This window comes from Callospermophilus lateralis, chromosome 7 (genome assembly GCF_048772815.1).
Source record: "Callospermophilus lateralis isolate mCalLat2 chromosome 7, mCalLat2.hap1, whole genome shotgun sequence".
NCBI lineage: Eukaryota > Metazoa > Chordata > Mammalia > Rodentia > Sciuridae > Callospermophilus > Callospermophilus lateralis.
This window is the reverse complement of record NC_135311.1, coordinates 107749835-107776373: the sequence shown is the minus strand read 5'-3', so window position 1 is coordinate 107776373 and position 26539 is coordinate 107749835. Positions and strand designations below refer to the sequence as shown.

Genomic DNA, 26539 nt, shown 5'->3' with positions numbered 1-26539 from the left:
GCTGAGCAGGGATGACAGGCACTGGAATAGGAATAGCTCACATCTGAAGAGCACTTTCCTCTCCAACACGTTGTCTTCTCCATCCCCACAACCACCCTGTGAGGTTGCTTGTGCTCACATTTGATAGGTGAGGAAATGAAGCTCAGGCAGGAGGTCACTTGCTGGTGACTGTGCTCAACGGATCAGAAGCCCCAGGCGCAGGTCTGAATCTCAGTCTGGCACTCCTCAGGCAGAAGGCAAGCGAGGAGCAGACTAACTATCATGCCTCTGAAACCAGACCGGCAGTCCAAAAGGCTTTGGTGACAGTGGCTCTTAAAACCACACCAACAAAAATTCTGAAGTTTGGGTGCCATGGGCTTTGGCATCTTGAGGTTGAAAGTTCTGAAATCCTGATGCCACAGGTCATAAAATCTTGGAATCAGAGACCAAGAAATGGTGGAGATGAGCTCTAGGCGAGTGGGGACAAAAACTCAGGCAAGTGGGACAAGGTGTTGTCATCCTACGGGCATTTCCTGGGTTGATGGCTTGCCAGGGATGTCCTTTAGGGGGAGCAGACAGACCAGCTAAAGGCCGGTAAACAAAATGGCTTTGTGAAAGGTAAAAGAGCTCTAGTCAGACATTAAGCTGGCCAACAGGTCAGGCCTGTAACCCCAGCAACCTGCAGTACCTGGAGCACCTGGTGATGTTGAATATACCTCTCTCAGGCCATTCACTTCCTACTTCCCAACGTCCCTGGCAAAGGGGCCCGAAGACAGGAGTCGAGGATGGAGTGCAGTCCTCAGATTGAAAACCAAATGCCTAGACCTCCCTGCCTCTCTCCACCCCTGGGCTTTTAAAAATCAAGGCCATATTTTCATTTTCAGGAGAGTGAGGAAGAGGAAATCCTGCTCCAAGACCTTAGCCCAAGTTCCTTTCCTGGCACTTGCCATGCTGCGAAGAGGAATGCCAACTTCTTACCCCTCTATAAGCTTCCAAAACCCTCCAAGGAGCCAAAATTAGATGGCCTTTCTCTCTCCTTAATCTGTATTCCTCTTTTAAAATTAAAAGATGTTTCCCTTCCTCTCAGCTACTCCTTTCTTTCCTGGGGGGGGAGGTGGGGGGGAATGGGTACCTGGGATTGAACTCAGGAACACTTGACCACTGAGTCACATCCCCAGTCCTATTTTGTATTTTATTTAGAGACAGGGTCTCACTGAGTTGCTTAGCACCTCACTTTTGCTGAGGCTGGCTTTGAACTCTTGATGCTCCTGCCTCAGCTGCCTGAGCTCCTGGGATTACAGGCGTACACCACAGCACCAGCCCTCTCAGCTACTTCTATTCCCCACTTCTCTGCCTCTCATTCACCAAATCTTGGCTGGCCCCACCTACCTCCAGCCTCCACACCACCCTTCTTTCACCCTGAGCCTCCCTCCTTCTGTCCACGGTCATCAGCTCCCAGGCGTGGCAGATCACTTGGTGTGCACTGTTTCATTATATCCTCATGACAAATCCATGCAGCTAGAATACTATCATTAACTACACTTTCTAAGTGAGGAAACCAAGGTTCAGGGAGATTACATGACTAATATAAAGACACACGGGTTATAAATGTTGGAACTGAGTTTGAATAATAATTTAACTATGGCTATTACTAGTAAAAAATGCTAATACATAAAAGTAAGAGTAACTGTAATTAATGCTAATAATATACTTACTATGGGCTAATGTTCCCAGTGTCTTCCATACAGTGACTCGTTTGCTCCTCAAAGAAACTGTTAAAAGCAGTACAGTATTTTTGTCACTCTATGATGAAGCGAGAGAACTCCTCGCAGATGAGCTCATGTGCAAAGGCCCTGATAAAGAAATGATTTTAAGGAGCTTAAGAAAGAACAAAAGAACTCGAGTGGGGAAAACAAAACAAAAGCATTATGCAGAAGCTAGAGAGGCAGACACAGCAGATCACATGCCAGGGCATGGTTCTGGGGTCTAGTCTGTGATGAGTATATTCAGCCAGGTTACAAGAGAGGGAGAAGAAGGGCTGCAGACAAGCAAGCAGGGAGTACCTCAGTTGTCCCCAGCCTCTGTGGATCCACGCATCTTTGCCTCTACCTAGAGTAACAGAAAGACGCAACCCAAATCTCAACCAGCCACACCTCACCGTGAGAACTTAACAACTCACCCACTAACCCCTTAGAGTCTCCAGCTGCAACATGGCAATGAAACTCAGATGGCAGTGAGGGAGGGTGCTGGCTTCACGTGTGGGGGCACAGTGGTGGCATTTTTATGGACCAATGGGCTCCAAATAGAAAGATCAGATTGGGGAGTCCCAGGGGTGTGGCGGTCTCAGAAGTCCTGCAGGGCCTAGTGAACTGGGCTGGATGGATGAGCCAGGGCCTCAGGCCTCTCCTCTCTTTCCCTTCCCAGTAAGTAAGCCAAGTGGGCAGTGGCAGGCCCACTGGACCAAGGGCAGACAGGCAGGCAGGCAGGGGGGCGAGCCTTCAGGCATGGGGAGAAAGGAGAGCATTGTCTGCCGAAACCCAACCAAAGGGCCGGGGGCCACAATGCGGGGGATTCTTTGGGGGAAAAACAGACAGGCCTTTCTTTCCACCAACTGCTGCTAAAACAGCCCATTGGATTTGATTCTCTCCCATTTCACCCCAAACAAATGATAAATAAATAAACTCCATGAGCTCTGAGTGTGGAGCCAGAACCCCGGGCCGGGAGCAGACTGGACGCCGTCCTGTCCACAAGGGAGGCTGCTAGGCCAGGTGGGCCTGCCTGTGTTCCTGCTGCCAGGAGCGTGGGCGAGTCTGCAGAAGGGGCCAGGCTCCAGCCCGGCGGCCCGAGGAAGTCCCTCCAGATGTGGGGTGGAGCTGGCCGGGCTGTGCCGTCCCCAAACCCAAGGGAACAAGTGGCAGGGTGTGGGGGGTAGTGCCTCTGAGGAGGAGGACGGGCCCGACCTCAGGAGAGCCAGCTGAGCGGTGCCCAGTGGGCCTGGCATCTCCTGAATCCCTGCCTTGTCCGTAGGCTTCCTCTGGAATGATCTCTCTGGCACCATCTACGCCGTCCTCTCAAATGCGTAGTGAGGTGACAGAGCAGCAGCGCATCCTTCTCTTCACTTTATAAATGTCCCAGGAGTGATGTCCTCACTCCCAGAAGGTCAGAGGTCTCCTCTCACATCCTTGCTTTCAAGGTGGTCAGAGGTGAGCAGTGGTCAAAATCTGCTGGAAGCCCAGGAGCAGGTTGTCTAAGCCCGACTCTCTCAGTGCCCTGAGCAAGGAGCAGCTGCTCCTTTTGCGGAGCCTCTCCTGACCCCACGATTCCTCCCAGCCCTCACTGCCACTCAGAGAAGAGAAAGCTATAGCTTCATCAGCAGGTGCCCAGCACTGTGCTATGTCCCACCACAAGGCACCCTACAGTTTGAGGACCCACCATGCCAGGCCGCCACTCGGCCTCTGGCTCTTTGCTCCTGTTGGGCTCCTACCCTGCCCTCCTTCCTACTTGTCCAGACCCTTTCCCTTACTGAGGCCCCAGGCCCATGTCCTCCTCCAGGAAGCCTATCCTGCTCCCTCCCGCCTCCACTGATCTAATCCTCCTGATAGTCTCTGCTGTGCATCCTGTCTTCTGAGACCCAGGGAAAGGCGTCTAGCAGGCCCTAGGGTGCAAAGGGCAGCCAAACCTTTGCTGGCCCCAAACTGGGAGCACGCTGGGCTACTTTAGCCTCTAGTCCTGCCCACTGGCCACTGTACCCTAAGACACTTTGTCTTTCTTTTCCTTCTCCTCTAGGAGCCTTTCCTAACACCCAAGTGCCTTGGGCGCGCTCCTGTAATCTCGGCACCTGGACTCACACGTGCACACCAGTCTCTCCCACCAGACCGTGAGGCCACCCCAGGCTCCTGTGATTTGTGCCTTCTCCACTCATTCCGTATTTGCTCCCCCACGTGACACACTGCCTGGGGATAATGACTTCCCCAAGGCCATGTCTAGATTTTTTTTCCTCTCTGGGTCTTCTCGACTGTGAGTTCCCACGAGAAAAGCCTGGGTCTCCCCTGACTGCCACCTTCAGCAGAGGAGGAACTCTGCCCAGCCCCACCTACAGCCCAGGTTCCATCCGAATCCGGGGGCAACTCAGTTATCCCCCTTATCATTTGAGGTTAGGGGAAGGTTGGTCTTATTTTAGTTCTCTTAGCTCTTGACAGTGTGTGATTGAAAAATGTCACAGAGTGCCACCCAGTCAGCCAGAAAAATGATGCCAACGGAGCCAGGCATGCAGGACTTGCCCCAGTGCAGATGAGGCACAGAGGGGCCTGGATAAGCTCTGAGGAAGAACCACGGGCTTTTTGAGAGAAATCAGGACAGCCGAAAATTGAACACATACGTACGTGCAAAAGACTAATTCCTTCCTTGGAGCTACAGAGAGACACTTTCATAGCTTTTCATGACATCATGTCAAATATTTCCAGGCATCCAAGACAGAGTTTGGCCCTAAATACTACGTTCAAGTCACACGGTTCTTTGCTCTTAAGAGTCACATGGTTCAATTGGACATGGAAAGCTCCCTTCCCCTGTCCCTTCCTGGGGCCACCTTTGCCCCTTCTCAGATAAGTGCCTCTCCTAATTATAGGCTCCTCCTGGTCCCTGGGGATGGCTAGGCAGATGTCCAGTGCAGCTCTGGACTTGGAGAGAGGGCATCAGTGCCAGAGACAGGATTCAGCAACCTGTGTCTTACCACTTTGCCTCTTTGAGTCTCCCTATGTCCTTCCTTCTTTCCCTCCTTCCTTCCTTCCTTCTTCCTCAGTGCTGGAGATGGAACCCAGGGCCTTGAGCATGCTAGGCAAGTGCTCTCCCAATGAGCTACATCAGCCCTTTCTAGTACATGAACCACTATCCTCAGATTGCTGTGAACATTCATAAAATTAAACGCACACTGAGCTTTATTATGCTTGGTTCCAGAAAATGTGCATGTCCAGGGTGGGAACTGGTGCTGAGTAGGGCAGAGTCCACCCAGGACGCCTGCTCTCACTCCAGCACCCTTTCCACGTAAATGGCTCAGGCTCCCTTCACAAATGTCCCAGCGACTTGAGAATCAGACCGTACGAGCCCCTTTCTCCCTGGGAGTGGTGGTCAGTTTCTCCTCTTACAACGGCTCCCGTTTTACCGACGGATGCAATTCCTCTCAAACAAATATTTTCTGAGGTCCTACTATGTGTCTAGATACAGGACAAGTTCTAATTACAGCTTTCAAGGACTGTACTGACCAGAGACACCACATAACGGGGAAAAGCCAGCGAAGATCACAGCAGATTCAAATCACGGCATAGATGGATGGTAGGGACGCGTGCCTAGGAGATGAGTGAGCGACTCCTGGTAACTCGGACAATGGACTCTGTTCTAAATGGATTTCCCCCCTCACCACCTTCCACTCTAACTGCAGCCTCAAAGGCCACAGCTGAACACTGACGGGCTTTTTAGGGATCTCTATTTGCTCTATCTCCCTTCTGGAAATTCTCTCCTCAATCAGCTGCCACCCATTCAGGGCTCCCATCTGCAGCAGATCTATCTATATCTGTGGCACCACAGAGCAGGTTCAGACCTGCAAGGCTCATGATCTGATGGAAGGATCCTTTCCAGAGCGAGGAGTTGCAGTGCAGTCTGATAGATGCCATGGCGAGGGCAGGGAGGAGCACACAAGGCAGACATCTAAACTGCACTTGGAGCAGGGAGCTACCGGAGAACCTCCCAGGGAAGAGAACACCAGAGCTGAGCCTTGAATAAAGTTGTAGGATTGAGCTGGGGAGCACATGTGTGCACACGCTCATGCATGCGCGTGCCATATGTGCACACACATTGGGGAGCGTGGACCAGCAGAGAGGTCAGCCTGGCAAAGTGGCAGAAGCCCGTGGAGGCTGGACACAACAGGGAGTTGCACTCTCCCTTTGCCTCCTAGTCTCCGGCCCCTGTGACCCCTCTTTCTGAGGCTGCTACATCTGCTCTCCTTCCTCTTGGCCCCAACGATGGCTGTTGTCCCAACTTCTGTCATTGGTCTCCTCTCTCTCTTTCTCCATCCCTCTGCACTTCTGGTTTCATCTCTGCTCAAAGGCCTCTCACATCTTCATCTCCAGCCCAAACCTCAGTTCTTAAGGTCCAAATGCCTGAGAGCCTGTCCCCTCGGGCCCTTTGCGGTCACCTGGAGCCCTATGGGATGGAAACAGATGCATTTCTATCTGCAGCCGGCCTCCCCTCAACAGGCCCCGGCCCCGCTAAACACACATCCTCTGCAGCTCATCCGCCTCTAGGCCCTAGGGCTTTCCCTTCAAGATTCTCCCACCTCTCCCCTCCTCGCCACTCCCACTGCCTCTGCCCAGGCCTTTCACGTTCCAGGCTGTTGATCAGGACTATTAAGAACCTGCTCCAGCTGCCTCCGGTCACTTCCTCCCCAGTGCCTTTCTCCCCCCACCACTCTCCGGAATCCTGCCTCTCCATTATGATCCAAGTTTCTACAGTACAGACAGAGAGAACAATATGGACACTATGCCACCCTCCTATTCATCATTGTAATATTCAACTCTGCACATAACTCTCTGCTCGAAACCCGGCCATTGGCTCTTCACCACTAGCCTGGCCTTCAAAGCTCCCTGCCCTGGCCTTGTTTCCTCGGCCCTATCCCAGGCTCCTCCTCTGCGAGACAGGCCATCACTCTGTTCCAGGCACTGTACTCATATTTCTGGTGGGTCCAAGCATGCCAGAATCTTCACTCCTTCCCTCTGCCTGGAATCCCTTGGTCTTGGCCATCTGAGTCCTGACCATCCACTGGGGGCCCATCTCAACTCTAAGGCCCTCACAAAGTCCCTCTCATCCCCAATTCATTGGCCTCAGATGTCTCCAGACTCCCCACCTTTCTATGTAGTTGCTATGGATTCTGCTTATGTGGTCCTTAGGCCAAGCCCACCAGGTCACAAGTCTACTAATGAGCAATCCCAGGAGCAGGGACTCATGGTCTGGCTCCCATGGACTTGATCCTAGTCATACCTGCCTAGAATTCTGGGCAACATATATCTACTTGGGCTCAGTTTCCCCGCACTTAGATGAATCCCTGAACCTTGATCTACCTTGTTAGCGCCTGACTACCCTGCCAGATCTTGCCAGTTTCCTGGGTGCTGTTTGCCAAACTCTCTGCAATTCAGTTAGAGAGATGGGGCTGGGCTGGGAGAGGAGAGAACGTGTGTGTGTGTGTGTGTGTGTGTGTGTGTGTGTGTGTTGGGATCAGGGGTGTTTGCTACTCAGAACATGAACCAGAAAGAGGCTGCTGACCACCTAATTTCACCTATGACCTCTGTCCCTACTACTGTAGAAGACCACCCATCAGATAAGACCTGAAGGCCACAGAGAATTACAGATTCAAAAATCTAACACCCATTTCCTCATACCCTACCAAGCAAGGTATTTCCACTGTAGCTCCCACCCTTTCAATCTTCTAGAGATGGAGCTTTGCTACAGTTTGCTCAGTCCCCCATTCTGACCCTTGCTTCTCCCTCCTCAACCAAAACAGCATGAAAATAACCTCATACTTCTTTGTCCTGACCATAGCCAGGCACTGCTCTAAGTACTTGACCCCTCTTGATCGACTCCTTTAGGTTTCACAGTAACCCACTGAAGCAGGTACTATCATATCTTCATTTCAGAGATGAGGGAATCGAGGCACTGGTACACAGGGTGAAACTCACATGTGAACCCACCAATCTGGGATTATTACCTCTCTCTTTGTCTTCAGATCCCATCCTCTCTTAGGGCCACCACACACAGAAACACAATTTCCACCCTGCCCAAGGGTTCCTGGTGAGGATAAGGCACGAATCCACTGTGATTTATTTTTGCAGTTTTGCTTCCAACAGTTTTTGTTTTTTCTCATTTTTAAGAACACCGAACAAACTTGGGATTTCAGCTATTACTTTCTCCATAGCTAGGGAGCTTAGGAGCCCAGGCTGGGGCTGCAGCGGCTCAGGGAAAGAGGTGGCTACTTGTATGTCACACAAAGGTTTCACACTAGTAGGTCTGCTGCCCTGCTGTGAAAAAAAGTAAATCTGACAGAACTTTGAGCTGGGACCTAATCTCTGTAATTCTGTTGTCCATTCACTCAGTCATTTATTCACCACTATGGATTGTACACCTGCCATTGTTAGGTACTAACTCTGTCCCAGGGCAGTGTGCACAAACTGACTTTGACACGTGTATGCATTTATCTGATGGGTCTTTTCCCAGTGGGAATTAACAGGTTCCTGAGAGCACAGACCATCTCATAAATAGGTCTCTTGCAACATGCACTCAGTGGGTGCTCAAAGGCAGTGGCAGATGGATAAGATGACTACCTCCATCCCTGAATTACAGGTGATACTAAAGTCAGAAAGGCTGGGGCCCAGCCTCCATTCCTCCTGACACACAGGCCACAGCATGTTCCCATTGCCTGCAGCTGCCTCTTAGGGACCAAAGCACTCCAGAGAAAAAGAGCAAGCCATTCCCCATAACAGGGCATGAAGGAACCGAAGAAACGTGAGAGCAACCTCAATTAATCCCAAATGTGGGAAGAATTCTGAAGGTCAGAGGAATGGAAAAGGTAAGTCAAGGAAAAAGTGAGCATTCAGCAGTGGAGATAAACTGAGCTGATAAACGGCCTTTGAACACTTGGGTTATTTATTTATTTGCTTCTAGTTCTTGTGCAGTTGTTAATTCCAGCTAAAATTCCCCAGTGCCTTGCTCACATGTGTGGTACATTATGTACCCATCTGGCAGCAAGACTGACACTCTGAAGTTTCAAACACACTTACATGTTTGTATCCCCACAACAACAACACAGAAAGGAAACAGGAAAAGGACACCCTGGAGTTTACTGCACAGACTCTGGCAGGACCGCTAGTGAGCAGTATCTAGTCGGCAATAGGAGCTCCACAAACAAGAGAGGAAGTGGATCGGGGCCAGGCCCAAAGGCTGGACCGACTGAGATCCTTTGCAAAGCGAAAGAGAGACCGGAATCTGAGGTTCCCCTTTGCAGAAATGAAGATAATTTTTCCTGGGGATTTTTTTTTTTTTTTTTTCACAAACTCTCTGTTTAAGCAAACCCTGGTGAAAAGAACTCTCGCTCTGATTGTCCATGGAAAGGTTCCCTGGAATGTTGGACCGAGTCTTTGGAATGTATAGATTTAATGAGCCAATTTGGAAATTAACGGAGATGAAAAGAGAGCCTTATGGTCACATTACACACAGAATCACTACCTGAGCAAGTGCAGGGGGCCAAGGAGGTCCCTTAGAGTTTCCTGTGAGAGGGCTTAGCACATTCCAGACCAAAAACCTTGGCCAGTCTGCAATTTTAGGAGGGGGAGAGTCTGCAACCATCACCCATAGGCTTTTTGAGGGAAGGGCACGAAATTCATGAAGAGTTCTAAGTGCCAAAAATACGGTTTTCAAAGTTTTTACTGAAAAAGATCCCCCCCGCCCCGCTCACCCCTAGTCTACTGAGTGCCATATTTGAAATATTTAAACAAACTGCATCTCTGTCCCAAATGATTTTGTCAAAATGCCAGTCCAGGCTTCTGATTAGGAAAAAGATAAACAGTGTTGGAGCCCTGTATATTGATACAATGGGGGCAGGAGTTAAAAACTCGAAATTTGAATTATCTTTTACAGTTTTGCTTCCAACAGTTTTTTGGCGGGTTTTTTGTTTATTTATTTATTTTTAATATTGAGCAGCCTTGGGATTTCAGCCATTACTTTCCTCCAGGGCTGGGGAGCTTAGGGGCCCAGGCTGGGAGCAGGCACTTCATCCAGTTTCTCTCACGTGGCTCATGAGGCAGTGGAAGCCCAGGGAGAGGAGCCGCTGCCTCCACCAGGCACTGCCAGGGTCAGCAGCCCTCAAAAGCCCTGCCCAGGAGGGTGCTGCCCTCACGCCCACCCCAGGCAGACACCATTTCTTCTCTTCCCCAGAGTTTTACCTAACTCCATAGAGCCTTTTTCTCTCCCTGCAGGGCACTGAGCCATCTGACCCAATCTTCAAAGACTAAGTCCTTTTTGTTCAGGGACTTTGGGCATTGCACATGATTCTTCCTCAGTAGCCTTTGATTTTTCTTCCAGGACTTGATCAAGTAGGTTCAACTCAAGCTTCAAGACCAGGCTGTAGTTTCAACTCAAAGTCCCTGGAGAAGAGGAACTATTCTAAATGGGAGAGAGGAAGGAGTTTCAATTCCATCAGAAGCCTGACTTTTCTGGGAACTTGGGGCTGCATCTCTGCATTACAAAGTGATGGGGTATGTGGCAAGGTCAAAACCAAGTCGCAGACCTGGACTCACAATTAAGCATCCCCCTTCCTGCAAAACAAAATCCCCTTTGGGGCCAGAGATGCAAGTGAACTCCTGTGTAGAAACCTGGGGGCAGAAGGTCAGCAAGCTCAATGCCTTTGACCAGCTTCAGTAACAACTGAGAGTGTCTTCTCCCTCCCCTTGTCCTAGGAATGGCTGCCTAATGGATCCCGGCTCCTCCCTGAACCCCAACTCCAGTGTATGTGGAGGGAATCTGTTTCTGCCAGGCCTCTGAATGGTGCTGATTATCTAAATGTGGAAGTCACACCTCTCTAGCCACTTCAGGGTGTGGGGAAATAGGGCTAACCTGGAGTCGTGAGTCAACCCTGAGTTCCTCCCAGTTCTGACCCCTCAGCATTAGAGATCATACAGAGCCAGGGTACTCAAAAAGGGCTTTTGGAAATTTGAGGCTGCCTTCAAGTCACAAGGGACAGAGAAGGGAAGGAAGAATAACCTCTCTCCCCTTGTTCCCCACTCCAGAAGAATATTTTGCAGCAGACTCTCCTCATTGTTTACAAAGGGAGGAAAGAACCCAAACAAACCAAAGCCCTGGCCACACCCAGCATCCAGGCCGCATGAAGCCATACGTGTCACTTGAAGAACTCTTTGGAACTGTTTACAAAGAAGCCTGTTAAGGCCTTTGAACATCAGCACAAGGTCTCAAAGGGTTTGAGTCCCAACAGTGACTCAGGCACAAAGAATAGGGAGGTGGCAAGACTGTGTGTGAGATGACATCTGGGAGCAACAATAAGAACCTGGTGGCTGCTCCCCAGCACTGACCCACGCAGCTCATAGCCTTCAACACATCTGCCAGAAAGTGGCCCAGCACCCTCCTTAGTATTTATGGCCTGACTTGTCTGGCTATCAGCCAGCTCCAAAGGAAATGTCATCCATTGCTACTTGTACAGCATGAAGCTCAGGCGAGAAGGGACAAATTTCCAGCCAGCTTCCAATGAAATGACCCAGGAAGTGCTTACCAGAGTGCCTGGTGAATACATGACAGACCCCAGTCATGAGACCCCTCCAGGAAGAGGATCACTAACCTGAACTGCGTATGAACACTTGACGTGCAGGTTTCTATTTAGACAGCAAAGCTTTGCCTAATTTCAAGAAGAGGGTTCTAGAAATCAATCAGGCCAACCATTCAAATATACAGTTGAGTGCACTTTGACTATACTTTAACAAAGTGGAAAACTTTCTTAATTACAAAAATATTTAAATCCTCTCAATCATGTGCTTAGATGACTAGTTACCTATCCTTTGCTGGCATGGCACCCATGGCAGGAACTCAGGGCCCTCAGGGCAGCTATTGCAAGATAGCTATTAGTCAATTCTTTCTTTAGTGAGCTGACACTGGCTCCTAAAGCCTATAAGGAATGTGTTCAGTCCCTGTGCCTAGGGAGAGCCCTTCAGAAACCAAATTAGCTGAATCACCCTCCACCCTGCGTGTATCATGAGTGTATGTAAACAAACATGAACACACACACACATGTGGAATACTTAACCAGAAGTCTCAATCCCGCAACTTCCCACATCCTGTAGTCATGTTCTAACAACAAAATCAACACCACCAGCACTCGTGCACTTGATTCCTAGCAGAGCCTTAGCGTCTTCATCTGAATTTGTTTAGTTTCATTTTGGATTCACTTTTCCAAAGTCTGGTCCTCTGGCTTCCTGGCTTACGAACGATGAAAAGCAACCAATGAATTGCAAAGGATGCTCGCTGCACTAAGAAGTCAGAATGTTCAGTTGACTCTGAGGGGGAGGATGCGTGGTCAGAAAGACCTCCAGGAACTTGAAAATAATAGTAGCCTAGGGTCATCTCATTGTATGATGTTCAGGGCAACTGTAGGTGGCCCTGAGTCTTCAAGAGAAAGTCAGCTGCAGCATGTGACAAACATCCTTTTAGAAGCTTTCCATCCTATATACTCATGTCAGAGTAACAGCATGAAGCCCAAGAGTGACTTTATTTTCTAGAACATTCATTTTCAGTGGAAGAGCTCACTCTATGCTGATGTTGCCTAAATGAGATGTCACTGTGAGCTATCTCACTGTGAACAGCACAGTGTTCAACAACAAATAGAACTGATGACTGTGACTCTAAGTGCAGAGATGGGCATGTGGTGGGCGCCATCCTGGTTGACTGATCCCCATGGTAACAGGAGTGAGGCAAGAAAGTATCACCTACTGAAGATGCTTCTATTACCTGCTCCACAGAGATAAGAACTATTGAAATTAGCATATTCATATTTGATTCAAAACATCCCTGTCTTGTGACAACTCTGTGTGCATGACCCAGATGCACATTTCTTCATGAATATGTATTTGCCATTTTAATTAGCTCAGGGATTCCTTTTCCTAAAGATCCCAAGAAGGTAAACTGTACACTGCTCCCATGGCAATAATTGCAGTTTTACTCCCTCCAAAACCCAAAACCCCAAATTCCCAAATGAGCTACCAGAAGGTCAGGATATCAGGCATGGGCAGTCATAAAGGGACAATAACTCTTGGTTTCCTGGGCAGCTGGAGGAAGTCAATGCCAAACAATGGTTAATACCAAGTCATTCGTCTTGGGTTCAGGAACATAGCATCACACCAGGGTGCATGTGTACACACATACACACACTCCAAGACCACACACCCTGTGGAAACACCTGAACCGCTGAGCCGGTATGATTCCTTGGGAAGAAAGCTCCAGCAAGTGAGGGGCCATAGGTTGCATCAGACAAAAGTAGCTTCAGGCATGGAGGAGGGGTGGTACTTCCAAGCCCCATTACTCTGCCTTGTTCCTGTCTTCATAGTAGATAACACCTCCCAATCTACTGTTTCATTTACTTCTTGTTTATTATTTGCAGCCCATCTCTTTAGTGTGAGCTTGTTTTGTCTTATAGTTGCAGCATCACACCCAGGATGTTCCTGGACACAGGGCAGGTGCTCAGAATAGTTTGCTGAATGAGTGAGTGAGTGCTTCCATAAGCTGAAGAAATACACTGGCCTGGCAAGCACTTGGCACGTGTGTCACACCCGGTTTCCCCTGTGCCCTTCACTGATTTATTGTAGCCCTGTGTCTTAGTTAAGTTCCAATGGAGTCTCCGAATTATTTTCAAGATCTAGGGTAGCCACCACCATTAGCTTCTCAATTAACATAGAAAATGAGCTCCGCTTACCATCCCTGGCCCAGACTATCCTCAATGAAGCCTGGAGGTTTTGTTTGCCAATTTGTGTTTCTATTCCAAGTGGGCCACAAGTGGATTTAATGTCTCCTGACCTGGGGCTGGTACAAGAAATGCTCACTGGGTTTGTGACCTCAGCAAGGACCAGGATACTGGCTACTCTGGGGCAGCCCTGACCAACAGGGTGTGAACTTGGGGCTTCATCCTCATCTCACCCAGCCTTGGGTACTTTTTAATGAGCTGACATTCTCTAAAGTTACACTCTGCCTCTTTTTGACATGTTGTCACAGGATTGTCACACTTACAGAGAATATTAGACCACCTTGCAAAGGAGCTTAGTCGGGCAGTGATCTGCTCAAGGTCACACAGCCAGCAAGGGGCAGAGCTGAGATTTGAACCCAGGCCTGTGAGGGGTCATTTTACAGATAAGGACACAGACTGGGAGAGGTCCAAGATGTGGCAGAAGTCATCCTTTCAGGACTTTGGAACCACAGGGCTGTGCCCTCCTTTAGAAAAGGGCCCCCCTTCTTAGACATCCATGTTTCCCCACACCCAGCCAGGAACCTGTCCCAGGGCAGATTATGGAATGCAGATATGGACACCCAGCCTAAAGAGATGGGACAACTTGGTGTTAGGAAATTGGACTAAAAGGAAAGGACAGGTGTAATCAGAATTCACAAACCTAGTGGCCTCTGCAGAACTAGCCTTGGGGTTCAGTGGGAGTAAGAGTGGCATTGTCCCTGTCTCAGGGGAAGCCAGCAAAGATGAGGCTCCCACCATGTCCATGTGACCAGGAGAATGCAGTCCCTCTCCCTGGTGCCTGACTTCACTTCTCCCACTGTTCCTCACTCTCACATTCCAGTATCTTCTCTCCTGGATGGCCTGAACCCCTTTCTAGAAAATATGGGGAAGGATGCTGTGGATCTCTGCAGGTTCTGTCCAGCCTAGAGCCCAGACTCAAGCACTCTCTAACTGAAGCATGAAGTGAACATTGGGGAGTGAATAAACAAAGACGTGAATTACCAGAGACACCTATGGTCTAAGTGCCCACTCTCAATTTCATTACACATTCATTCAATTAGCAAGTGTTTCTCATGTGCCTACCACACACAGGTCAGAGTGCTAGGTTCAGGGATAGGGAAGAGAGCAAAAACTAACTGCTTCCTCCTAGGTCTTTTGGAAAGCTCTCCAAAGCAGGAGGCATCCCAATACCAAATTTACTACAGAAGCATAGCAGCAAAAACGGCATGGTATTGGCACCAGAATAGACTCGTCGACCATTCTGCACTTACTTTCAAACTTACCCTCTCTAGCTGAATTTGGACTTAATTTTTCTGTGCTGAATGACTTCCAATGCTTCCTTCCCACAGCATACTGAAAAATGACTGAACTCCTTACTCTGTAACAGTGAAGACCTTTAAACGCCTATACTCCCAGCCTCATCTCCTGTCCGGCTCTTTTTCTTTCCCCTCCTTGTGCATCTTGTGGTCCAGCCCCTGCCTGAGATGCCTTTCTCATCTGCATTAGTCAACTGTGGTTACAAACCACCCAAGACCAGTTGAAACAAAAAGTCATTTATTCTCACTTGCATGTCTGTGGGTCAGCTGGGGCTTGGCTGGGTCAAATTGTGTGTCCGTGTGGCTTTGACTCTTCTAAGGGGATTGGGCTCAGGTCATCTGTGTTCATTCTGGGACCTAGGCTGGAGTAGGGGGGACAGAAACTACATGGGGAATCTCTTCTCATGGTGATAGCATGGGCAGGAGGGGGTGATGAGCACATGCATCTAAGACTCTGCTCATTTCATGTCTGCCAAAGTGGGTCCCATGACAGAGTCCAAAGTGAATGCAGAAGAACATACATTCTGCCTATCATGCAGATAAAGTCATCTCATGGTCAAAGCTTGCATCATTAGAGGGTGGGGAAAAGGAGAAGCCAGGATTATTGTAAACGATAATCGAATCAACAAACCATCTCTACCTAAAGAAACTGGGTAGTAATGGTAAAAGAAGAAGATAGTCTTAGAAGTGGAAAGTCTGAGTTGGTGTCATGATGTACATCCCACCTTCTGAGAGGTCCCTACACAGTCCACTCCAAAAATACTTCACGCACGTACACACACACACACACAGAATCTACTATGTGTGGAAATGGCATTCCAGATCCTGAGCTTGGTGATCCACACAGATGCGTCCCACAACCTCTCCAGGTGTTACCAATGAAACTCAGAGTGTCAGCTCCCTTGTCCACAACAAACAAACAACAACAACAAAAAAAAAACCTAGCAACTTCCCCTGGGAAGCTGGCCTTGAGCATATTTATGATATCTCCTTGGAAGTGATCTCTCACCAATCCGTATCCTTAAAACAATGAAGCATCATAACAAGGTTCATCCGACCAGTGAGAATGTATGGGGTTCATCTTGTCCCAGGTAAGCCTGCCCAGTCCAAATTCTCTGTCTCACAGAAGACAGGTGTGCTCTTCCTGGCTTTGCTGTTGCATGCAGCCCAGAGATACTTCACAATAGGTGCTCAATATATACCACGGACCAAGACTCTAGAACCTCTGCAACCATTTTCCTCACTCTTTCCTGGAAACAGCCTCAAACACTGAGCTCTCCACTAAAGCCTTCCCAGTCACCCAGAGAGAAAAATGCAACTAATCAAAGCAATCTGCATTTTTCTTTCCATTCCCACCACCCCTCCCACCCCCACCCCAGAGCAAAACCTCCTGAAGTGATTAAATGTTATAATAAGGATTTGGCATATTTACCTTGTCAAAGATTGTGCTTTTGTGGTATCTGGTGGAGCACAGATTCAAGAGCCAACAGAGAGATGGACTATCAGTAGAGACCAATGAGGGAAGAAAACAAAACCTCAAGATAAGTCAATAACCCCTAATCACACACAGACGGGCCAAGCATGCAAGTAACTGGGTCTTTCCGGCAAAAATAACGCTAATTAAGTAGTTATAAAAATTATTGTTATTATTAGCAGTATCATTATTATTATAATAAATTAAACACTAGCTAGAAATTCAAAAGTCTTTCTTTAGGATCTGGTTTCCTCCAGTCTCCTTGCACATTGTTTATATCCAGTGGTGGGTCTCCCCAGCCAGGGAGCCACTGAACTCCAGTCTCAGCATGGCAGGGCCCTGCAGGCTCTGGTGAAAATCTACTTTCCAGTCACTCACTCATTCGACAACTAGTTTTTCAGCACACTTATGTACTAAGATGTTTGTTTCCCCCTCAAATTCATTTGTTGAAATCCTGACTCTCAATATAATGGTATCTGGAAGTGAGTCCTCCGGGAGGTAATTAGGTCACGAGGGTGGAGTCCTGGTGAATGAATTGGTGCCCTTATAAAAGAGACCCCAGAGAACTAACTCATGCTGCTTTCTACCACATAAGGATATGAGAAGATGGCAGCCCACAGCTGGCTTAAGAGGGTCCTCACCAGAACCGGACCATTCTGCTACCTTGATCTCAAAGACTTCTAGCCTCCAAAACTGTAAGCAATAAATGCTTGCTGTTTGTAAGCCAAGCAGACTTTACTTTTTAACAGCATCACAAAGTAACATAAGTACCTTTTTAGACCCTTGTTGTGGTGGATAAGCCACCGTTTGACCTCTCCAACTCCTTCTCTCCCATTCTCTAACAGAAACCATGGCCACATGACCCAGTCTGTTCAATGCCCTTTGAGTTGGCAGTTCAGTTTCCACCTCCACCTAGAAGCAGTGACTCTGAGGACATGTGCTTTCTCACCGGTGGCCAACCATACTTTTACAGCTGTGCATTCACTCTGAATGTGCTCCACATGCTTGTCTGCCCCTCACCTCATTTATGCTTTATCTGCCATCTAGACAGGACTCGAGCCTCAGAGAACATGACTCAGCAACTGGTGACCAATAAATACTTGTTGATGGACTTTACTGTGGACATACATCAACCCAAACCTATCTATGTTTACTTAAAATGGATTCCTGTGGGATGGCCACTAACAGAGCCTTCAAGGGGGTATTCTGCTCAGTGCCTGGCACACATGTCTGAGCCCAGCAGGGTACAGGGCCAGCATCCAGGCGCTTGGTAACTGGCATGTTCTTTATCAGGATGCAGGATGACCCTCCTTGATATCTGACATTTGCATCTCATGCTTCAATAGTGTTAGCAACGCAAAGGTGCTGCTCACAAATGGGATTCCGGTGGAACTTCTCTAAGGAACCACACAGGATTTGTACTTGTGCCTTCTAAACTCGCTCCTCCTCCAACCTCCCCTAATTTCAGTTATTGGTATTACCACAGACCAAAATGTGCAGCACCACACTGGTGTCTCAATCTCTCCACAAGCCACCCATCAGGTGCACTGACAGCTCCAACTCCAACAAGAAGTCAAACCCACCTCACCTGTTCCCCCAGCTCCATGCCACCACCATCCCTCCCCCACCTGGACTATTCCAGCAGTGTCCCACTGGTCTCCTCACTTCCTTACTCTGGCCCTCGAGAACCATTTGGCATATCATAGCCAACGGGATCTTTTATATAGAGAAGTAAATTAGTCTCACTCTGCTTCAAACCAATGGTTTCTGCTGTTGGAATAAAATCCAGATGCTTTCCCGTGATCTGCAAGCCCAATGAGATCTCACCCCACCTCTCTCTGCTCCATGTTCGGACACTGTCCTGTGTACACATGGCTCCAGTCACATTGTTTCTGTCCCTTAAACAGGCCTCAGGGCTTTGGCTTTGGCTGTTCACAACTTAAAATTATTTATTTATTCATTCATGGTTAAGTCATCTCTAGAATGAAAGTTCTATGCAGGAAAAGAATCTCTTGTTCCCTACTCTGTTTTAGACAATTCTCACCATACCCAGCACACAGGAAGCACTCAAAGCACATCTTCCAGTGAGGAACATAACTCCCACCCCTTAGGTATGGGCAGCACATAGCAACTTCTTTCCAAAGTGTACAGTATGGAAAGATGGTGGTGGGGGTGGAGAAACTTGACAAACTCCACCTCACCCAGGTGATTGAGGTCAGTATCAACAGGGACTGGTCATGTACCCTTGTTTTTATGCAATAAAAATGCCATTTTACCTCTGTGGTTCTTCCCTGAAACACAAAATTCCAGTCTAATCATAAGGGGAAAATCATCAGATGAATCCCACTAGAGGGAAAAGGGTCTGATCAGTACTCAAAACTATCAAGGTCATATTTAACTGTCAAGGAAGGTATGAGAAACCATCACAGCCAAGAGGAGTTTAAGAATATATGTGCTATGGTACCCTGGGTGTCATCCCGGAACAGAAAAAGGACATTAGAAAAATTCTGAATAAAGAATGAACTTTAGTTAATCACAATGTATCAAATTTGGATCATTAATTATGACAAATATATCCCATTAACATAAGATGCTAATAATAGGGGAATTGGGTATGTGAAATCTCTGCACTATCCTCTTAATAATACTAGAAATCAAAACTGTTCTAAAATAAAAAGTTTATTTCAAAAACACATTTGTTCCCTGAACAAATGTGTAGCAATAAATGCTGCACAGATATTTTCTTGTCTTTTATAAGAATGTACTGAGCTCCGGCTGCAGCAGGACATCAGGAAGCAGGGCAGTTGCCAAAGTCTGGTAAGCATTGTCTGGGGCAGACTGTTTGCATCATTACTTCGTTAACAACACACTCGAAGCACTATAAAGGCAGACAGAAGCCCACCCTAACTGAACCGCCAGTGGTTCTAAATGAGGAGAGTTTGGGTCAATGACAGAAATAACACAGCCTGCCCTCTCAGCAGCGGATGAATCACAATTTCCCGCTACTCTCAAGCCCTTCCAGCCGCCGCAAGTGCCCCTGAGGGCCTACTGTGTGCCGAGCCTGGCTTGGCTTCTGAGCCAGCTCCTGTGCTAGACTGACACACCCAAAGCTGGTCAAACACAAAACTCTTTTCCACGCGGTCAAATGGTGCAGCACAAACAACGAATGGTAGAGACGTTCAGAGAAGGCAGGCGGTGGGAGCTGGACCAGTCAAGGAAGGCTTCCCAGAGGAAGGGCCAGGCTAGACCTGGAATAGGAAACTGCTTATGGGGGACAAGAGGGAGGAGAAGGGGCATACAGGGCCCAGGGAGTCCAGAAGCAGGGAGTGGTCTGATTAGAGCTGTGGGGTTCCCTAGGGGCAATGGAAGAGGAAGTTATTAGTAAACTGAACTGAGACCAGACCAGAAAAAGCCTTCCATACCATTTGGTTGTAAATGCTTCTGCTACATTCTTCCTTTCCATGTGTTGCTTGCTTGGTTGCCTGTCTCCTACTCACCTGTCAGTCTCCTGAGGCAAGATCCTTCTGCCCCATCTCTGCCTGTGCTACAGGGACCTGCACAGAATAATGGCTCAAAGCAACACCTGGTGAATGAGCAAGGGAGGGAATTAATGAGTTGATTATGATCCAAGGGACTTTACCCCTTAACAGTGGGGAAGCCTGCAAGGTTTGTCCAAAAACCACCAAAAACGACACTTCCTCCCTATCTCCCCAGCCCCTCCCTGCTGTTTTCCTCCAGCATCTACCCCTCCCCGACTTCTCACTCATCATTTATGTACTTGTTTCCTGTCTGTCACTTCTCAGTCATTTGACAAACATTAACTGGTTACCTGCTATGTGCCAGGTGCATTCCAAGTGCTAAGCACACAGACAACATGAACAAAAACCTTAGTGCCATGGAGCCGCCATTCTAATGAGGACAGCAATAAGTGAGCAAAATATACAGAATGCCAATGGGTGACAAGTGCTTCGGAGGAAAAAGGCAGGGAAGGAAGATAGTAAATTTAAAGGAGTGGTTTGCTATTTAAATAGTGTGGTCCACTGAAACCACCTGCAGGACATGGGGACAAGGATTGTTTGTGTTCAGTGACACAGTAGCTAGCAGGCTGTAGGCACAGAAGAATGGATAAGAGTGTAAATGAGGCCGTTGGTAAGATTAATCCATTCTTTTAATTAAACTTTATTTTTGAGATGATTGAAAATTCAAATGTAGTTGTAAGAAAAAGGAATATCATTTCCCCCAATGACACATTTTATACAACTATAGTATAATACCAAACCCAGGATACAATCCACTGATGTGTTAGGTTTCATCAGTTCTATGTGCACTGACTTTTCTTATGTGTGTGAATGGTGTATTCAATTTTATGCAATTGTAAGGGTTAATTCATTTTTTAAAATATATTTTTTAGTTGTTGATGGGCCTTTATTTTATTTATCTAAATAAATGTTGAGAATTGAATGCAGTGCCTCACACATGCAAGGCAAGCACTCTACCACTGAGCCACAACTCCAGCCCATGGGGTTAATTCATTTTTAATGTGTAAAGTAGGAGGTCACTTGAAGAGTCCAGGGCTGAAGAAAAGAGGGGTGAAGCAAACCCCCAATTATCCAGCATGCATGAGCTCTGTTTACCCATGCAACCATCATAAGAAGGTAGGTATTCTGATCCCCATATTACACATTGGAAAATTCAGAGAAGGAAACTATTGAAAGTCCCATCATTGGCAGGAAGAGTCCCTAGAACCCCAAACCCATGAATGTGTAGCTGTCTTTCTGGGGCTCTTTCCTGATGATAAGAATGGCCTGGATTGAAAAACAAACAACAGAGGAACTGGAGGTGAAGAGGAAAGACAAGGTTGAAATGAGGGAGGAGTTCAAATGGTGCTCTGGGGACGCAGAGTCAGAGAGAAGAGAAGTACCATCCACGGAAAGGAAATGAAAGAGGGTCTAAAGGAGAAGGGAAAGGAGATGCCCTGGTTCCGCGCTGATTTCATGTGCAATCTTTACATCCCTGGGCTTGCACTTTTGCTTTGCCATAGGCTACATTGCTATCTCTCCTTGGCCTCAGAGCAATCCTGGGTGGTTCTCTTAGCCAGTTTGTACTGCTGTAATAAAATACCATAGACTGAGTAGCTTATTTACAAACAACAGAAATTTATTTCACCACATTCCTGAGGCTAGGTGTCCAAGATCAAAGTGGGGGCCAGTAGACCCTGGTGTCTGGTGAGGGCCTATGACTGGCCTTCTATGAACCAGGAAGCCAGGCCTCACCAGACACAGGGTCTACTGGCACTTTGATCTTGGACACCCTAGCCTCAGGAATTGTGTGAAATAAATTTCTGTTGTTTGTAAATAAGCTACTCAGTCTATGGTATTTTATTACAGCAGTACAAACTGGCTAAGAGAACCACCCAGGATTGCTCTGAGGCCAAGGAGAGATAGCAAGGTAGCCCTATGCAAAGCAAAAGTGCTAGGCCAACTGCCAAAACCAGAAGCAAGGAACCCAACCCGACTGCCCAGACTGTCTAGAGTCTCTGACCAGGATGGCTGGCTGTCTTCCCCAGAGATGAAAACGTAGAATTTAGGTCAGCACACACAGAAAAATCTCGCTCTGTTTACAAGAAACAGAGAGTGTGTGTTCCTATTAAATGCCTTTGAATCACAGCAAGGAGGGAGACCTAGGGCTGTTTATGGCTTTGGATATTTACTTTTCTCATATACAAATCAGCTCGGGTGCCGTCAGAGCTGACGCCACCTCATACTGCGGCCCTCTGACGTCCTGGCTCCTCCCAGTGCCCCACACATGGTTTGAATTTATTGGTTTTAGCAGCTTTCATTTATATTGTGTGAGGATCACGGAATGACCAGCAAACAGAAGCTCTGATCCATGTCCTGGAAAAAATACAGAAGTGTGAGGAAGGAGGTTCTGGGGGAGGGCTGGGAAGACCCATCCAACCAATGAGAAGCATCTCCCAACATGGGGTGGTCCACTCAAAGCCTGAGGGGCACTCAGGGGTTAAACAATCAGTGAGATATCAGGACCATGGCTCCACCAGGAGATGGTCATAAGTACCAGAGTGAGAGGGTGCTTATCGGTCAAAGCCACCAAAAGCTGCAATACGCAGATGCCTGCTGAAATGTTTGGCCTCTGGGAACCAAACACCTGGAAATGTGGGGACAATGGAGAGGAAAGTTTGGGACTTTCTATTTTCTACCTGATACTCAGACAATGATTAGGTAGCTATGACCAATAATTTTACAACTTCACACAGAATCCCTGAGTGTGTACTTGAAACCAGCCCCTGGGGAATCCCAGAGTCATTACATGAGGATCCTGTCCTCAAAGAACTTCAGTCTAATGGGAGAGACGGAGCGTAAGTATATAACAGACAATAAAATGTAAAGTGTCGTTTTCCAGTGAGATCAGAGCAGGCTTAGAAAGTGGCTTTGCAGCAGCAGGGGTGCGGTTTCTGGTTTACCAAACAATCTCACACCAATAAGGGGGCTCAGCCAGGGGAGGGCCTGCCTGGTGCATGCTGCTGGGCTCCCAACCCAGAGTTCTCACAATTTATGGACTGCAAACCCTCCCACCCCCCCACTTCTGCTCCAGAACATTCAGGAATCACCTGCCTCCACCCACCCCCACTTTGAACAGGTGGAATCCCTAAACCTGCCAACAAATAGGTCACATGAAATACAGGAACATGGGGTCCTACAGAAGCTATGCAAGAAATGATTGTTGGGATCTCAGGCTCCTTTCCAAAAGGCCCTACAATATGTAACTAAGGCTGGTCTCATTCAACAGCCTGCCCACTTTACCATCTAAGAGCAAAGACCCCCTGAGTTCCTGTTCCAGAAACTGAGAACCTCTTCTCCTCTGGGCCAGCAGTGGGTGTACCCTGTATCTGACACATGAAAAAAAAAAGACTCACAGGCAAGCCTGGCTGAGGGGCTTCAGTTTGGCAATGAATGAATGAGTCAACACGAACCAAATGAGTCATTATTGACCAAAGAACTGCAGAACATAGGTGTGCCCCCATAATGCACCCAGGACCAAGCCCAAACTTCTTCAAAAGGTTACAAAGATTCCATGATGTGGCTCTTATGTGTTTCTATGGCCAACGGGGGACAATCTCCCTGTGAATCTGTTAATGTTTTCCAGGGAGAGTAACAACATTCTATCTGGATAATATCAACACCACACCCTGCCACACATCTGGGTTCCTCCTGAAGCCAGGGAATACCACTGGTCCACTGGGACTGAACTCAGGTAGTAAAGCCAGGCCACGTATTCAAAAGGCAGGGAAACCTGTCTACTATATACACTCCAGCATCTACAATCACAGAGCTGGCTGGCTCCTGGACAGCAAGGGTGCAGGCCCATTCCTTTTGCTAGCACCCATAGGACCTCCAAATAACCTGAGCCCCTACAGAGAGCCAAGCCAGCCATTCACACTGAGTGCTGTTATGAATTCGCTGCCTCCGTATCTGTTGGGGCCTCAGCCACTCTGCTACCCCTTCACCTGCCAAGGTCAGCTGCTGCTCTTAATTCTAATCACAGCCTCTCTCTTTACATCCTATCACCCGCCTCACCCCAGCTTCTGCAAGAGGACTCCCTTGCTCTCTCCTTTCCAGAGCCATAGCCTTCCTCAGGAGGAAGTTCAGAAATCCCTCAACTCCCCATCCCAGTCTCAGAAGAGCTGCCCCTGATTCTCAAGTTCCAGTTTCTCCTCTGTTATGGTTAAGATATTAGGTGTTCCCCAAAAGCTCATGTATGAGACAATGCAGAAAGGTTTAGAGGTGACGTGATGCGGTCGTGGTAACTGAAGGCAGACAGGGTGTGGCTGGAGGAGGCAGGCATGGGGGCCATGCCTTTGGGGTACATGTTTTTATCTGATGAGTGGAGTCTCTCTCCACTTCATAGTGTGATGTCTTGAGCCACTTCCCTCCATTACACTCTTCCACCATGATGTCCGGCCTCACCTCAAGCCCTGAGGTGTGAAGCCAGCTACCTATGGACTACAACCCCTGAAACTGTGATTCCCCCAAATAACTTTTTCTTCCTCTAAAAATTGTTCCCATCAGGTGTTTTAGTCACAGGTGTGGAAATGCTGACTTAAACATCCTTCTTCTCTGGATCACACCCCCTTTTCACTAGAGCAGAAGAGTTTCAAGTATAGATTCTATAGTTAAACCTGCTAGGTTTAAACTCCAGATCTTCCACACGTTTTCTGTGTGACCCCAGGCAAGTGGATTAAATCTCTGGGCCTCAGTTTCCTCGCCCATTAAATGGGGCTGAATCCCCCTGAGAGCCTGTCACGAGGATGAGGTGGGATAGTGCATTCTGCCACAGTGGACCTCTCCCTCAGGTCACATCAATCCCTTCCCTTCCCTGTATCTCCACATTCATCTCTAAACTCTCAGAATATGGAACCCAGCATGGCACAGTGAGGTTCTTGGAAGTGAACAAAATGAATAAATAAGCAAAATGAGCAAAAAAAAAAAAAAAGTGAGTGGGTGAACCATTTACTAATATCTAATTCAGGTCACTAAATATTTCTCTTCAGGATAAAGAGGAGAAATGCATGCATACTAGAGCTAAGAGCACAGCGCACTTGCTCGTAGTCCTCCCCGGGCTGTATACCACCTGATTCTTCTAGTAACTCAACTGCTGCTCTTAACAGGTGCCTCTCTGAGCAATGCACGAACAGGGAAGAGCCCCAGGTCATGGGATCTAATCCATGGAAAAGCTGGGGCTCAAGCTGGGGGTCTCAGCCTAACTTTCCAATCCCTCCTTTTTGTGTCTCCACTCCAGAAAAAGAAGGAGACCATGGGGAAGCCAAGCCAGAATGAATACTCCAGACAGGAAAAACGACCATACTCTGGGTGGTCTGACCACACAGTTCCCATCAGGCCACCCAGCTGCCCATCCCTGTCCTGGATGATGCTCAGTAAGCAAGACCAAGAGATCGAGAACCATCTTTTGTATAGGATGGGCTTCACCTCAACATACAGCCTGAAAACAGGCCAATACTAATAACAACTATAATGACCACTATTTAACTACAGTTAACAATCATTACCTCTTAACTCTGTGCCCAGCGCTCAGCTGTGGGGCTGACAGGCCTCATCTCACTAATGCCTCACAACAACCCCAGGGGGCAAATGCTATTGTGAGCCTCACTTTTTTCAGATGTGGAAACAGATCTCAGCCTCAGCCATCCAGCCAAAGTGGGGGAGATGGAATTCCAACTGCAGCCCAGTTTCTTGCTTAAGGCATCAAAAGAACTAAGCAGAAATCCCAGATCCATCATTTCGCACAAAGTACTTATCCTCAATTTCCTCAAAATGGGGAAAATAATACTTACCTTTCAGCATTGTTTTAGGAATTTACTGTGATAAACTTGAGGCCTAGCACGTAATATACACTAAATAACAATCCCTCTCTTGAGGGCTGGATAGAGAAGGGAAAGGACAAAGCCACAAAGCCAACTGAAGGAGGGGTAGAAAGCCCCCCCACCCAAAAGCCCCCCCACCCACACACACTTTCCCATCCCCAAGATTGAAGGCTTTGCTTAAGAATCTTCTTCCTCCCAGAATGGCCCTCTCCACTCCCAGCTCCAGAGCCCAAATCCTATTCCACCTGAGTCTCCCTTAAGCCCACCTCCATCAGGAAGCCTGCATTCCTTTCTCACCACCCTCCTCAGCAGGACATGGGGGTTCTACATGCTGACTGAACTGAACATCCCAAGTAAAATGACCAAGTGTTGTTCCCAGGGAGGACCCAAAGCACCTCAGTGTACCCATCCCATGACAGATCCACAGCTCTTCAAGCTGCATCCCTGCCCCAATACAGAGTCCAGTGCTCAAACATGTCCATAATCAAGTTACTGCCACAGCCACCCAACTGGAGATCTGGGAGACTACTGAGAGTCCCAATACCCGGGGCGCGAGTGACCAGAAACAAATCCTGTGCGGCTTCTGAGCTCAGGAGCAGCACTGGCAAACAAACAAACAACAACAAAAAAAAGGGGGATCCACGAAAAAGCAGAGTAGAGGAGGGCAGAAAAAAAAACACCTAGGGGCATGCAAAACCCTCTGGAGGCTGCAACCAGGCAAAAGAGGGTAGAAATTATCATTGCCAAGGGGGCTTTTGTCTCAGACTCAAGGCCAAACAGCCAGAAAGGGAAACCTTGCATACTAAAAGATGAGGGAGGGGGAGATTTCC

The 26539-nt window shown here is 48.0% G+C and overlaps 1 protein-coding gene across 1 annotated transcript in view; it reads right to left on the bottom strand.

Annotated features, from left to right (window-relative positions):
* Positions 1-26539, bottom strand: part of Trabd2b (TraB domain containing 2B) — a 214776-nt gene that overhangs the window by 175724 nt on the left and 12513 nt on the right. The window lies entirely within an intron of this gene.